The 16454-nt window shown below is 37.6% G+C and overlaps 1 long non-coding RNA gene across 1 annotated transcript; it reads left to right on the top strand.

Annotated features, from left to right (window-relative positions):
- The first annotated feature begins 364 nt into the window (after positions 1-364).
- On the top strand, positions 365-1047 carry LOC137083853 (uncharacterized). Its single transcript, XR_010906628.1, has 3 exons — positions 365-617; positions 726-785; positions 971-1047. It is a non-coding gene; the product is annotated as an uncharacterized lncRNA (long non-coding RNA).
- The last annotated feature ends 15407 nt before the right edge of the window (positions 1048-16454 follow it).

Genomic DNA, 16454 nt, shown 5'->3' with positions numbered 1-16454 from the left:
TAACTTTAAAACATAAGTTGAACTGTTCTGGATTTTACTCCAATTATGCTTTAGTCTATTTATTTAACTACAGTGAACTAAACTTAATCTACTATGTGCAGCTGATTTATATACAACACTCTTATTATATAGATATGAGCACATTTATTTAACTTACCGTTATTTAATATGTACCATTCCACACCATATAAACCAAGTCTTAATTCAAGGAGTCAATGCGTAAAGAGTTTTGTATTAACACGGCTAGTGAAAACAGCGCCATCTGGCGGAGAGGATAATTAGCTAATTATGTACATCCAGGAAATGCACGTGCTGTGTGCGCACGCCCCCGTATCCCCTCCCCCACCGACTGACAGACCAGACGCCATTTCCATTCAATCGCAATGCTGAGCAAATGAGTAGTGTTTACACCGGCATAGTGTTTTATCTCATTAACAGTATGAAGTTTATAACATTATATTGTGGTAGGATGGGGTGTGTGTGTGTGTGTGTGTGTTTGTGTGTGTGTGTCCGTGCGCACCTAAACTTAGAGATATCTTCTTTGACTCGCGGTGCAGAGCGGAGGATAGAAACAGGCGACTGAGGCGAGATAACTTTTTACAGGGAAATATTATAAAGTAATTGTTTTATCTCATTTACCATTTGTTTTTCGTAATTTATTGATTTATACCAATATGTAACTTATATGCTGTGCGCGTTTAAACGAGCCAAAACTTTTCTCTCAGGGGACATGACTCACCGTGCAGTGCAGACATGGAGTTTACTTTTAACCAAGATAACACAAAGTAAGTTACGTGTTTAACCTCATCTACAAAGTGCATTTATGACATTATATTGTTTTATAATTATATTTGTGTGTGTGCGTGTGTGTGTGTGTGTGTGTGTGTGTGTGTGTGTGTGTGTGTGTGTGTGTGTGTGTGTGTGTGTGTGTGTGCGTGCGTGCGTGTGTGTGTGTGTGTTGTGCTCCCAGAGCTGTTGAAATACAGAGTTCCTAACGTTACACGCTTTTACCTCGCGGGGTTCATGGAGCTCTCAACAACTCGCGCCATCTATTTGTTCGAATGGTTGGAGGTGGACAGCAGTTTCACTTTGCTGCAATTTCTGGTAAATATTAACTTTATGAATTTAAATAATATTAAATTGTGAAATTTGAAGTATTCAGCCCTAATTAAATCACATTGAGTCATTGTACAGTGTAAACATTGCAACATGTTGTCAATAAGCCTATAAAGTGTTTTTTTTTTTTTTTTTTATGTTTTTATCTATTGCTCCTTGACAAGAAACTGAACTGGTTTACGGATCGGATGAAACTACATCTCGCTTCACTGCATGGTCTCTCTCTCAGATCGCCATCAGATACAGATAAGTTTCATGAAACTCCTTGAAACTTATTAAATGTGAGTTTGAATCGATACAGGTAAAATAAATAACTCAGGGCTCTACGCTAACTTTTTTCTTGAGGAGCACTTGTGCTCCTAATTTAAAAAATTTAGGAGCACAGTCAAAAATTTAGGAGCACGTTCTAATCGATCAAACACATTCCAATTATAACTTTCCTATTACAGGACGATATTTGTCCTTTAATGTCCAGGGTCCTTTTTACCATTATAAGAGCAATGTTTTCTAATCTCATTAAATGTATGCATTATCTGTCAATTTCTTAAATTCAACATAGTTCTGACATAATATTATCATTAACTTCTGAGAGTACAGCACAAATACACACACACACACACACACACACACACACACACACACACACACACACACACACACACACACACACACACACACACACACACACACACAAAGCAGAACTGGACTTCATACAATCAAACACCTATGCATTTAATGCATGAGTTAATGTTGTATGAATGTTTTACATATACGTTTTTGAATTTAGAAATATGTATAAATTAAACTTTAAAAGTTTAATATTTTAAATAAAAAAGTCCATGCAAAGTATAAATATGAAAATAAAAACCGCCAGTAGGTGGCGGCAAGTCATTCAGTCAATAGTTCAAAACACAAGATTCATTTGAATCGAATCGCTTGGAGATGCGAATCAGTTCTGGTGTGGCTTTGATTTTCACAAATAGACAATGTTGTGGCTAAACGTTTGTTACTTAATATCAACTTGTCTATTAGATTGTTGTACGAGATCAGTATCACACATGCAATCATGCCAATACTAGGAGCTTTAGCAAGCTGTAAGTTTTGGCGCTCAGGCGCTTCATAAACAGAACCGCATGCGCCTCGCGGAAGAACATTGCTACCGGATCTACTACTCTGTTTGTGGTGAGTCACGCAGATATTGTGCTAATCCGCAGCGGGAATAATTTATTTTGTGTGTACAATGATTCACACATGCTGTTTAAAAAAAAAATACTAATGTGATAAAGATTAACTCAAGGGCTTTTTAAATGTATTAATACATTATTGTTTGATGGCATTTATGCCCCAAGCATCCGCTAATTTCTGGGCTTCTTTATGATAATCCAAATGTGGTATCTCCTGTGGTAGTTAATTTTGATTTGGCTGTAAATAAACAGCGCGAGGCGTCTGGTAAAGTGCGCATGGCTGCGTCGTCACACGTTTCACTTCAATCGTTGTAAACAATCGTTGTTCAGAGTGCTGCCTAGTCCGTCGCACACGTTTTTGTACTTCTTCTACTGACTGAAGGCATGAAAAGCAGTTGATTGCAGTAGGAAACATAGCCTAACAGTTTCTCAGTGTTGATTCACTCAGTGTTGTAGTTTTTATTCCGATTAAACACATCCATTCATGAGAATCGATCGGGTCACTCGCACCGGTGCGCCTACATATTTTTTCACAGACGCACGCAGTAATTTTTAGGCGTAAATGCGCCCAAAATGGGCGTTATGTAGAGCCCTGTAACTATTAAAGGGTAAGTTCACCCAAAAAGGAAAATTACCTCATGATTTACTCACCCTCAAGCCATACTAGGTGTATTCCAGACGAATACAATCGGAGTTATATTTAAAAAAAATCTAAAGCATTATAAATGGCAGTGAATGGCAGTCCAAATTTTTAAGCCCAGAAAAAAGTGCATCCATCCATTGTAAAAGTAATCCACATGGCTCCAGGGGGGTTAATAAAGACATTCTGATGCGAATCGATGGGTTTGTGTAAAAAAAAAAAAATCCATATTTAACAAGTTATAATGTAAAATATGTAGCTTCTGGCGGGACGGCCTTCCGTATTAAAGTTACGGAAAAAGTGTAACTGGCACGGCGATGTCGTCAGACGTAGAGGGGAAGAAAAACGCAACTGGCGCAGCGACGGCATCGGACATGGTGTAAAAAAAAACGTAATTGCCGCGACGATGACGTCGGACGTGGCGTAAACCTTTTGAACTTCGAGAGGCATTACACTTATTTCGTAAGTTGAAGGCGGTCCGCCAGAAGCCTTTATTAACCCCCCGGAGCCTTCTGGATTATTTTTATAATGGATACAGGGCTTGACATTAAGCATGTTCATGTGCTTGTCCAGAAAAAAGTTTGATATTTTGTGTGTGTGTGTGTGTGTGTGTGTGTGTGTGTGTGTGTCTGTGTGTGTGTGTGTTTTAAATATAATTTATTCTGAAACATTAAATATTGCTTCTTAAATGTAAGTGACTTTAAGGGAATGTTAATTTAAGTGAATGTTAATTAATTGTTTTGCTATGAACTGTCATATGAAGTCAGTGTCATCTTCAGTCGTGGTGGTATTCAGGAAAACAGGTCAAGTGTTGTAATGTCTTCTCTAGAGGCTGCACAAGTGTCAACAGCGCGACCTTGTTATCGTCAGTTCATTATATATTATTATCCACTATCAATCGCCACTTACACTAAATTAATGCAATCATTCTTGCATTTTGGTGATTCGCTAGCTATTTTTTGTTTTAATCAGGTCCATCGGGCAAGTAAAATTCTCTTTCACTTGTCCCTTCGAAAAATCCACAAGCGTTAATGTCGAGCCCTGGGATAGATGCACTTTTTTTCTGGGCTTCAAAATTTGGGCAGCCATTCACTGCCATTTATATTTTTTGGATTAGCCAGAACTTTTTTTTAATATAACTGATTCAGGGCTCGACATTAACGCTTGTCTGGGACAAGTGGATTTTTTGAAGGGACAAGTGCAAGAGAATTTTACTTGCCCGATGGACAAGGGCCTGATTAAAACAAAAAATAAACTAACGTTAGCCAATCACCAAAATGCAAGAATGATTGTGCATTAATTTAGTGTAAGTGGCGATCGATAGTGGATAATAATATATGATGAAATGACGATAACAAGTTTGCGCTGTTGACACTCGTGCAGCCTCTCGAGGAGAAATTACAACACTAGAGCCATTTAAGCTGTTTCCTGAATACAATCACGACAGAAAGTGACTCTGATTTCATATGACGGTTCCATAAACATTACATTAACATTCACTTAGTCACTTACATTTTAGATGCAATATTGAGTGTGTTTGTTCTATTTCAGCAGCGAAAATCGTTCACAGCAGAACCGTAACGCGTCTCACAGCAACTGAACGATTCAGTGTTTGAATGAATCGTTTGAATGAACGACTCAATGGCTCACTCATTAAGAGGGCCACCTGCTGCCACCTACTGGAGGTTTAGTTTCATGTTTAAACATACTTTCTAACATTTGTATTTGTCTATTCAAAACTACAAATCTCAAAACATTATTTAATGTAGTTGTGATTTTTCAGTGTAAATTATTTGATTTGATTGGTAACAGCCCTTATATTGTCTTATTTTAATTTAATGTATTGATCAAATTTAACAATATAGAATGAAACCTGAAGCAGAGCCTTTATTTAATAAGATTAGGGGGAAAATTCCCTTTATAAAAGGTAAAAATATCCTACATTTCAAATGATTCAATATTTTTTTTTAAATCACAAATATGCATATTTAAATATGTCAAAGCTGATTGAACACTGGGGAGAATATTGCTTCAGAATAAATTATATTTACAACGCACACACGCACGGAAAAACAAAAAAATATCGAACTTTTTTCCGGACAAGCACATTTTTTATTTGGCCAAGTGAATGAACGATTTACTTGTCCGAAGGACAAGCACATGAACATGCTTAATGTCAAGCCCTGTGATTGTATTGGTCTGAAACAAGAATGTAATACACCTAGGATGGCTTGAGGGTGAGTAAATCATGGGCTAATTCTCACTTTTGGGTGAACTAACCCTTTAATATGACAGTGGTTTTAAATGTTGTTTTTGTTGCTTTTTTGCATTTGAATATTGCACTTTACTAGTAGATACAGCATGAAATAAACATGTATGAACTTCAGAGAATATGTTTAAAGATACAGTACAATGTATGAAATCTGTATTGTCTCATGTAATCGCAGTGTTTCAACTGCGCAAACGTTAATAAACGTCAATAAATAGCTTTTAAGCAATGTCATGTCACATTTACCTCAGAAAAAATATTCTGTCAGCTAGAAAAAGTATATTTACTATATTGCATAGTTATTGTATTGCTGTTCTTTAGTATTTAATGTATGTTTGAATAAATATTTTATGACAGCACCACTTAAAATTTGTATCTGTGTCTCATTTTTTTCCAGCCAGATGATGATGAGAGAGACATTGTTCATGGGGTTAATGTAGGGCATCTTGACCATGAGTGAGGACATCAGACATGATAGTGCCTTCCCAGATGATGTTGTGGATGTGGATGTCATACTGGACGGAGATTGTGGTCATGGATCTAGAAGATGCCCTAAATGCCTTTGCCACACTGTTTGGGCTCGAGCTATGAGGTTATCCAACTTTTTATTTTATTTTTATTTTTAATCTAGGTTTAATGGTTGGGGAGAGCTGCAAAGCTGAAAAAAATGCAGTGAGGTAACACTGGTGCATATGTGCTGTTTATGCTCATTGATAAATGTACTGAAGCTTGAGAGCTTACACATTGTTAATTAAAATGAACTTAAATTAAGTTTAAATTAAAATGGTATAAAGCCAAATCAGAGGTGTTTAACAGTCTGTGCCGTTTCTTTTTGCAATTTTCTGAAGAAAGGACATTTCAGACCTTTTGTGTGGTTGTTTTTGGTGTTTGTTTTTGCAATAAATATAAATGTGTACTGATATGTGTTGCTGTGATTTTAATTTGCTATAGGTTTTATTCTAAATCAAATGTAATTTACAAATCAATATAGTAATGCAATTAATACTTATTAAAGCAGCTTTGCAACCAACTGAAGTGAAGTGATGATGACTAGAACATTTAAGTTCAGAAAACTAAACTGAAGTTATGATGACTATCAAATTTAGGTTCAGAAAACTAAAGGGGAAGTTTTTATTACTAAATGGAATTAGTTCAGATAACTTATCCAAATAAGTAAGAGAAACTTAAAAAACCAATGCAAAAGGATAACAAAATATATTAAGTTAAGTCAACAAATATTTTTTTACAGTGTAATGATTGCTGAAGGATTGTGACACCTTGAAATTCAACTTTGCCATCACAGGAATAAAATAAATTTTAAATTATGTTATAACGGAAAACTTAAAGACCTCAAACTTGTGAATGCAGTAGATCATTTTTTTATACAGTTGTGTCTTTTGTATTCCATATCTAATGTCTTCATAACAATATCTAAATACTTTCCCCTAAAATGAAACATATTCGATATGTTCAGCAGTAAATTAACAATTAAACCACATTTTAAAGTCACATTTTTCAGTTTAGCTTTTGCAGTCAGTGCCAAATAGAATTCTCTGAATAACACGAATAATAGTATTAATATTGTTTTGATGTTTTGAACGGTCTACAATAAGAAAAAAGTCAGTAAAATAGACCTCGTTAAAGTATAACTGATACATTTTTAAAATCTGATTTGGCTTCCAACTAACCAAAGTGGCTGAATATCCAAGCCAATATTTAAGAGTCCAAAGCAGAACTCCCTGACATCAGATATAGTAGGCCTATAACTCAAAGTAATAATTTACTCACACTCGTGTTGTTTCAGACCCATAGTATATGACTGTTTCTTCTGATGAACAGATCAGAAATAATATTTCAACTGTTTTGTCCATGCATTAAAAATACCAAAACAAAATTAGACCATGTTGACCTAATATGGATGAGGAAAAACATTTTCTTATTAATATGGTTTTAAAAATAATGCCTTTTGTCTTGATACATAAAGATATATTAAAATACCATCAGACAATAGAAATGAAACTCAGAAAAAGGACAACTTGAATAAAGAAGACTTTTATTAATTATTTTCTTTCTTTGAGCTTGATGCTGTTTTTCATGCCGTGATTGTTTTAGTGTTTTACAGTTTTTGTTTTTCAGTAAATTAAATTTTTATGTTAGTTCCTTTGTTTGTGTATAATGTTAATAAAACATTGGAACAAACTCTGTTCTTTAAATGCATTTTGACAGAGGGAAAAAAATTAAATATAGATTCAGATTTATTTTACAATTACACTTTCAAAATCTGTGATTATTTGTGATTACATATTTTAATTGACTGATAGCGCTAGTTTTTATGTTTAACAAGGACATTTTGATTATTCATGATAATCAGTACATTATTATAATAATTATGTCACAAAGCACCTGCTTTATTAAGTTCTGGTCTAAGAATTTTAGATGACTAAATTACTACTACCCATTATAAATAGTAATTGTTTAATTTATAGAATTTTCAATGCTCTAACCAGTGGTACTTACATGATCATATGCCTAAATTTAGAAACATTTTCAGAAGAGATTTATTTTTGATGTTTACCATGTAGAAGCTGTACCAGCTCCATTCACCAATGCTGCGTCCCAATTCGCCTAATACGACCTAAAAGTATGTACTCTTTTTTTAGAAAAGAAAAAAGTACAGCTTTGGGACATACTACTTTGTCATCTTTAACGGACTCTGTTGCTTAGTTACGCCTGCAAGCCATTACCCTCGTCATCTCACTTTAGAAGCTGCGTGTGATGTCACCATCAGCCAGAGTTGCTGCAGTCACCATCATCACCTCAGGGTCTAGTCTCATGGTTACTATACCTACTCTAGCCTGACTATCTACCTACCTGTGTTACTTACCTGAGATCACCTTCATCTGTCTTCTGCTAAAGTCCTCAGTGGTCCGGGTCTCCAGATTCCGGCTCTCCATTCTCATCTTCAAACAGAAGGAAGTCCGAAGGAACCCATCCAGCGAAGTCATCTGCAAACTATCAGACTGCTGCGATACTGACCATCGATTCATCCTGCTTCTTCTCTGCTTTCTGCTCTAATAAACAACTGTACTTTATACTTACCTTGTTTGTCTCCTTCTGTTGCATGACGAAATAATCATTACCGTCCCTCAGATTTGACTGACTGAATGCTGTTACAGTGCTGAAGAAGGAATGCATCCTTGATGTACACCTTTTACTAATATTAAACCATCCTGTGTTTCCTCATTCTGTTCGAACAGATCCATCGATGACTTCCATCAAAATTATATCAGTTTAAAGTTTCTTCTATACAGGTAATTCTAGTGTTGTTGCTGTTGTCACAAGACAGTGATCTTCTGCCAAGAACATCAGGCCAATCCTCTCCTGTCCAGAAGGTGGTTTGTCTTCGTCTGGCATCTCAGCTGAGACCTGTCCACTATGGGTGACCCTACCAGTAGTTGTGAAGTACCAGTGGCGTAGCTCTCGGCATCACTGATGCACACAAGCCCTCACAGCACGTCAAGCTGCAAACCATATGAGGGACCCTAACCTACCCTAACCAAACTGCTCAAAAACAACCGCACATAACCAACCAATCTAAACATCCTAACAACCACATATCAATGCACGAAAAACCACTCCGAAAATCCAGCAACCGTTCCATAACATGCTAATAACCTCTCAGAAAACCTTGCCAAACATGTCAACACCATCCCAAACACTGTGACAACCAAATAGCAATGCATTAAAACCACTTAGAACAACCTAGGAGGAGACACATGACATCAAAAACATCCAACCAATTTCACAGCAGCATTCTTAAAATTCATCCAAAAAAAAAAACCTAACTTACTCTGTGGTAATAAAAACGTACACCACCATAACTCAATATTTACATACGTAGGCCCCGCTGTGCGATACTCCAGCCTCCATTTGACACTTTGATGACTCAGTGTCTGGGCTTCTTTCTTCTGGGTTCCTCAGGCAGGGGCTCTTCACTGATGTCCAAATGGATTCGTGGAGCGAAGCTTCTGCTGGTTGCGGAGAAGCTTTCAGTGATCAGGACGCGTCCGTCAGGCTGCTCCGTCTCCACCAGTGAAGGGCAGTTGAGGGTCTCCCACAGCCGCTGCTTGATCTTCAGTCCCAGCTCAAGGCTGTAGGGACGGTGCCGACCAGAGCGCGTCATCTTCATTGGCTCCACCACAGAGCGATAAATGTCCTGGTATTTCTCCACGCTATAGCCGTGGATGGAGACAGGCTCTTCCAGCTGACACACGTCCACTGAAGAGACTGAGGGTGCTGGATGAATGTCGGGAAGGACAGCTGCGTTCTTTAGGTAGCGCTCGTCCAAACCGGTGGGTCTTTGAACTTCATCCGAGATGCAGCTGTAATTGTGATCTAACTTGATTACAGCTGCTAACTGTGAAAGGTCTTGAATGGAAGAAAGGCCCTCCACCAAGAATCCCCTCAGGTGTGTGGGACGAGCCCTGGTTCTTCTTGAGCGACGCTGTTCCATGCTGATGACTGAAGAGCAACTTCCCAAATTAGACAAATTGAAGAAACGTTCTAATCTGAAGAGTTGTAAAGAGCTTGTAGCATGAATGATCAGACTTCAAGGTTTGTTGTGTTGATTTCAAATGTCAACTGCAGTTGCTACTCGATTAGAATGTTGAGGCTCGTTTAAATGTAAACAACATTTGATATCAGCAGCAAGTCAATTAGAGCAGCATAAGCACTACATTAATAAAGTTATATGCTTCTCTATTACCATTATCATCTTTATGTATATTATTTAGGGTGGATTCCTCTTCTGTATATGCAGTGGTGTCAGCATTATTTGGAACTGCTCTGTGTTTGTTCACTTTTTTGGACATGATGAACTTATCTCTGTGTTCAATGAATCTTTTAAGTGAACGAATCCTTGCATTGACTCGTATCTCCTTTTGTTCACTTTTTGGCGTTCATTATTGCTTTGGTGACTTTTCCGGCCTCCAGAAATTAACGTGGGGGAGAGGACGCTGGCGTTGTCTGTTGGCCGCTTCTCCACCCACAACAAATCATGTTAATGTACTATTAGATTTACATTTTATTTTATTTCCTTATGTTTGTGACTAGTCTAACAGTCAGAGCTACAATTGGGACTGTTGCTGATTGCTGGCAGCCACTGAGAGGTTGTTGTTCGTCGTTTCGCCGTTTTCAACCGCTTCTCTAATGTTTACGTTTGAATTGCTGCGGTTGGTTTCTGGTTTGGAGGACATTTGATGTTTCTCGCCGCGGGTGCTCACTGGTGGTCTCCCTTGGGCTTAAGCTGCATGGTGGCTGAAGTTTGCACCGGGCTAGCGTCATCCGGGCTCTCGTCGTCGGCGTCCGGCATGATGTTGGGATGTTCTGCTTCTCGGCTGCGCCGCTGTTCCGTCCTGCATTGCGACCGTGGAACGACATCTGCGCCGGCCCCGGTGTGTCCACAGAAGTGCCCGGAGGAATGTTCTGCCTCCTGCATGGTGCTGCAGCGATCCCCATCGTTTGAATCATCATGAAGAAGACCCATCATCTGGTCTTCAGCTGTCGTGCCTCGGCGATGTCATCGGGACACTGCCGCTGGGAGAAATCTGAAACATGGAGTGGACCACAGTGTGCTGCGGAGCTAACAGAGACTTCCACCATCAGCTGTTTTCTGTCCACCATCAGCTCTGTTTCTGTTCACCATCAGCTCTGTTTCTGTTCACCATCAGCTCTGTTTCTGTTCACCATCAGCTCTGTTTCTGTTCACCATCAGCTCTGTTTCTGTTCACCATCAGCTCTGTTTCTGTTCACCATCAGCTCTGTTTCTGTTCACCATCAGCTCTGTTTCTGTTCACCATCAGCTCTGTTTCTGTCCACCATCAGCTCTGTTTCTGTTCACCATCAGCTCTGTTTCTGTTCACCATCAGCTCTGTTTCTGTTCACCATCAGCTCTGTTTCTGTTCTGTTTTCTGTGTTGGTTGATTGTTTGTAGTATTCTATATTTTTACTTGTTATTCATTTTTTGTTGTTATCTCCCCCCCCCCTTGTTGCACTTTGAGATTCTTCGGAATGAAAAGTGCATTATAAATAAAATCTATTATTATTATTATTATTATTATTATTATTATAGCACTATATGACTATTAACCCTCAGGTGGTGTTCAAAACCCTATAACACCTGAGGTGTTCCCAGTCAAAAATGACCGGCCCATAAAAAATATCTTATAAATCACTCATTATACCATATTTTCACCCAATCTTGGATTCAATCTTTTTGTCAACATGTTCTCTTTCAATTAGTATGTGTGTGAGGTAATGTCAGATGCATAAATGTATATTAGATGCAGGTTAGGGTAGGATCAAATTTCTCTCTTTGGAAAAGAATGTGTGTAATACTCAAAGTTTGTGTGTTTTAACGTGTGTGTGTCTGGGTAGCGTGTGTATAAATGTATCGATACATGCACAGGTCCAAGGGCTCGATGCTTGCAAGCACATATGCTCATATGTGTACATGAAAATAATGAACATGCTCCTGAAAACTAAATTGTTCTGTTATTTTCAGTCTCTCCCATTCACTTTCAATGGTCGGCTACTGTGACCATTTTTGACAAAATGTCAAAGAGATTGAGAATGTGCAACACATTTCTTTTTGGATATCCAGATAGAAATGTGTTGCTTCCACAAAAATATTAGCAACAAATAAGAAATGTTTCTTGAGCACTATACACTGTAAAAAAATGTTTTTGCGATTTTGTTATTTCAACAATTTTTTTCAGTAGAGATAACTAGATTGTCCAGACAACAAGGCATTTTAAGTTTTCTTGTCCTCAACTAGACTGAAAGTTAAGTGAACAAGTATAATTGTTGTTTTAACTTAAAAACATAAGTTGAACTGTTCTGGATTTTACTCCAATTATACTTTAGTCTATTTATTTAACTACAGTAAACTAAACTTAATCTACTATGTGCAGCTGATTTATATACAACACTCTTATTATATAGATATGAGCACATTTATTTAACTTACCGTTATTTAATACGTACCATTCCACACCATATAAACCAAGTATTAATTCAAGGAGTCAATGCGTAAAGAGTTTTGTATTAACACGGCTAGTGAAAACAGCGCCATCTGGCGGAGAGGATAATTATGTACATCCAGGAAATGCACGTGCTGTATGCGCGCGCCCCCGTATCCCCTCCCCCACCGACTGACAGACCAGACGCCATTTCCATTCAATCGCAATGCTGAGCAAATGAGTAGTGTTTACACCGGCATAGTGTTTTATCTCATTAACAGTATGAAGTTTATAACATTATATTGTGGTAGGATGGGGTGTGTGTGTGTGTGTGTGTGTGTGTGTGTCCGTGCGCACCTAAACTTAGAGATATCTTCTTTGACTCGCGGTGCAGAGCGGAGGATAGAAACAGGCGACTGAGGCGAGAGAACTTTTTACAGGGAAATATTATAAAGTAAGTGTTTTATCTCATTTACCATTTGTTTTTCATAATTTATTGATTTATACCAATATGTAACTTATATGCTGTGCGCGTTTAAACGAGCCAAAACTTTTCTCTCAGGGGACATGACTCACCGTGCAGTACAGACATGGAGTTTACTTTTAACCAAGATAACACAAAGTAAGTTACGCGTATAACCTCATCTACAAAGTGCATTTATGACATTATATTGTTTTATAATTATATTTGTGTGTGTGCGTGTGTGAGTGTTGTGCTCCCAGAGCTGTTGAAATACAGAGTTCCTAACGTTACACGCTTTTACCTCGCGGGGTTCATGGAGCTCTCAACAACTCGCGCCGTCCATTTGTTCGAATGGTTGGAGGTGGACAGCAGTTTCACTATATTTGCTGCAATTTCTGGTAAATATTAACTTTATGAATTTAAATAATATCAAATTGTGAAATTTGAAGTATTCAGCCCTAATTAAATCACATTGAGTCATTGTACAGTGTAAACATTGCAACATGTTGCCAATAAGCCTATAAAATGTTTTTTATTATATATATTTTTTTATGTTTTTATCTATTCCTCCTTGACAAGAAACTGAACTGGTTTACGGATCAGATTAAACTACATCTCGCTTCACTGAATGGTCTCTCTCTCAGATCGCCATCAGATACAGATAAGTTTCATGAAACTCCTTGAAAATTATTAAATGTGAGTTTGAATCGATACAGGTAAAATAAATAACTATTAAAGGGTAAGTTCACCCAAAAAGGAAAATTACCTCATGATTTACTCACCCTCAAGCCATACTAGGTGTATTCCAGACGAATACAATCGGAGTTATATTTAAAAAAAATCTAAAGCATTATAAATGGCAGTGAATGGCAGTCCAAATTTTTAAGCCCAGAAAAAAGTGCATCCATCCATTGTAAAAGTAATCCACATGGCTCCAGGGGGGTTAATAAAGACATTCTGATGCGAATCGATGGGTTTGTGTAAAAAAAAAATTTTTTTTAAGTTATAATGTAAAATATGTAGCTTCTGGCGGGACGGCCTTCCGTATTAAAGTTACGGAAAAAGTGTAACTGGCGCAGCGACGGCATCGGACATGGTGTAAAAAAAAACGTAATTGCCGCGACGATGACGTCGGACGTGGCGTAAACCTTTTGAACTTCGAGAGGCATTACACTTATTTCGTAAGTTGAAGGCGGTCCGCCAGAAGCCTTTATTAACCCCCCGGAGCCTTCTGGATTATTTTTATAATGGATACAGGGCTTGACATTAAGCATGTTCATGTGCTTGTCCAGAAAAAAGTTTGATATTTTGTGTGTGTGTGTGTTTTAAATATAATTTATTCTGAAACATTAAATATTGCTTCTTAAATGTAAGTGACTTTAAGCGAATGTTAATTTAAGTGAATGTTAATTAATTGTTTTGCTATGAACTGTCATATGAAGTCAGTGTCATCTTCAGTCGTGGTGGTATTCAGGAAAACAGGTCAAGTGTTGTAATGTCTTCTCGAGAGGCTGCACAAGTGTCAACAGCGCGACCTTGTTATCGTCAGTTCATTATATATTATTATCCACTATCAATCGCCACTTACACTAAATTAATGCAATCATTCTTGCATTTTGGTGATTCGCTAGCTATTTTTTGTTTTAATCAGGTCCATCGGGCAAGTAAAATTCTCTTTCACTTGTCCCTTCGAAAAATCCACAAGCGTTAATGTCGAGCCCTGGGATAGATGCACTTTTTTTCTGGGCTTCAAAATTTGGGCAGCCATTCACTGCCATTTATAATTTTTGGATTAGCCAGAACTTTTTTTAATATAACTGATTCAGGGCTCGACATTAACGCTTGTCTGGGACAAGTGGATTTTTTGAAGGGACAAGTGAAAGAGAATTTTACTTGCCCGATGGACAAGGGCCTGATTAAAACAAAAAATAAACTAACGTTAGCGAATCACCAAAATGCAAGAATGATTGTGCATTAATTCAGTGTAAGTGGCGATCGATAGTGGATAATAATATATGATGAAATGACGATAACAAGTTTGCGCTGTTGACACTTGTGCAGCCTCTCGAGGAGAAATTACAACACTAGAGCCATTTAAGCTGTTTCCTGAATACAATCACGACAGAAAGTGACTCTGATTTCATATGACGGTTCCATAAACATTACATTAACATTCACTTAGTCACTTACATTTTAGATGCAATATTGAGTGTGTTTGTTCTATTTCAGCAGCGAAAATCGTTCACAGCAGAACCGTAACGCGTCTCACAGCAACTGAACGATTCAGTGTTTGAATGAATCGTTTGAATGAACGACTCAATGGCTCACTCATTAAGACGGCCACCTGCTGCCACCTACTGGAGGTTTAGGCCTAGTCCACACGTACACGGGTATTTTTATTACCGGAGTTTTTCCTCCTCCGTTGTAAAAAAACAATCGCGTCCACACAAGCACGGTTTTAAAAAAAAATCTGTCCACATGAGAACGCAAAACTACGCTATGATTGGCTGCCTGATTTCCACATGGGTCCCATTCACTGCACCGATGCACATTGCACTGACTGAGGGATGCCATGGGCTCAAGTGAAACCCTTCTACGAGTTCCTTTGCTTTGGACTCAGTGACAGGTACTGTATACAGGTGCAGGGCCGAAGTGGACTGTAATAGCTTCACACACTTGCTTTACTATTTTGTATTATTGCATTCTGGCGCCTTTGTTCTGCAATACAATGAAATAACTGAACATGTATCTGTAGGATATACGTGTGATAAGCGCCGTTAGTGGAGTCCACCGCATAGAATCGACTCACGTAAATCAAAAGGAGATGTGTAAAATCTGACGTCAAACAAAGGAGAGAACGGCGCGCACTTCAATTTAAAAAAACGAAATCTCCGGTTTCACCATCTACACGACAACGCTGTAACCGGAGTTTCTAAAAATCTTCACCCTGGCCGGAGTTTTCAAAAAAGTCCGGTTTTAGTAACCGGATACAGCGTTTGCGTGTGGACGAACAGCCAAACCGCGTAGAAAAAGCTGCGGTTTTGAAAATACCCGTGTTCGTGTGGACAGGGCCTTAGTTTCATGTTTAAACATACTTTCTAACATTTGTATTTGTCTATTCAAAACTACAAATCTCAAAACATTATTTAATGTAGTTGTGATTTTTCAGTGTAAATTATTTTATTTGATTGCTAACAGCCCTTATATTGTCTTATTATAATTTAATGTATTGATCAAATTTAACAATATAGAATGAAACCTGAAGCAGAGCCTTTATTTAATAAGATTAGGGGGAAAATTCCCTTTATAAAAGGTAAAAATATCCTACATTTCAAATGATTCAATATTTTTTTATAAATCACAAATATGCATATTTAAATATCCCAGATAGCAGACAAACAGTGAATCAGCGTTGAATCAATGTTAATGCATCAACTAAAATATCATTGAATCAATGTTGAGATGTCAAAGTTGAGAATGTTGATTTTTCATCAGGTTTGCACCCTGAAATAATGTTATTTCAACGATGAAAAATAGATCAAGATGGGCTTAAAATCAATAGTTTAACAACTAAAATTAAACCACTTATTTAAGTGAATCAATGTTGAATCAATGTTAATGCATCAATCAAAATATCATTGAATCAATATTGAAATATAACATTGATTTTTCATCAGGTTTGCACCGTGAAATAATGTTATTTCAACAATGAAAAATAGATCAATCTTGCTTTATGTACAGCAGGATTCTATGCCAGTTAATT

The sequence above is a fragment of the Pseudorasbora parva genome, chromosome 7 (assembly GCF_024679245.1).
Source record: "Pseudorasbora parva isolate DD20220531a chromosome 7, ASM2467924v1, whole genome shotgun sequence".
Taxonomy (NCBI): Eukaryota; Metazoa; Chordata; class Actinopteri; order Cypriniformes; family Gobionidae; genus Pseudorasbora; species Pseudorasbora parva.
This window is presented reverse-complemented; position numbering and strand designations above follow the sequence as displayed.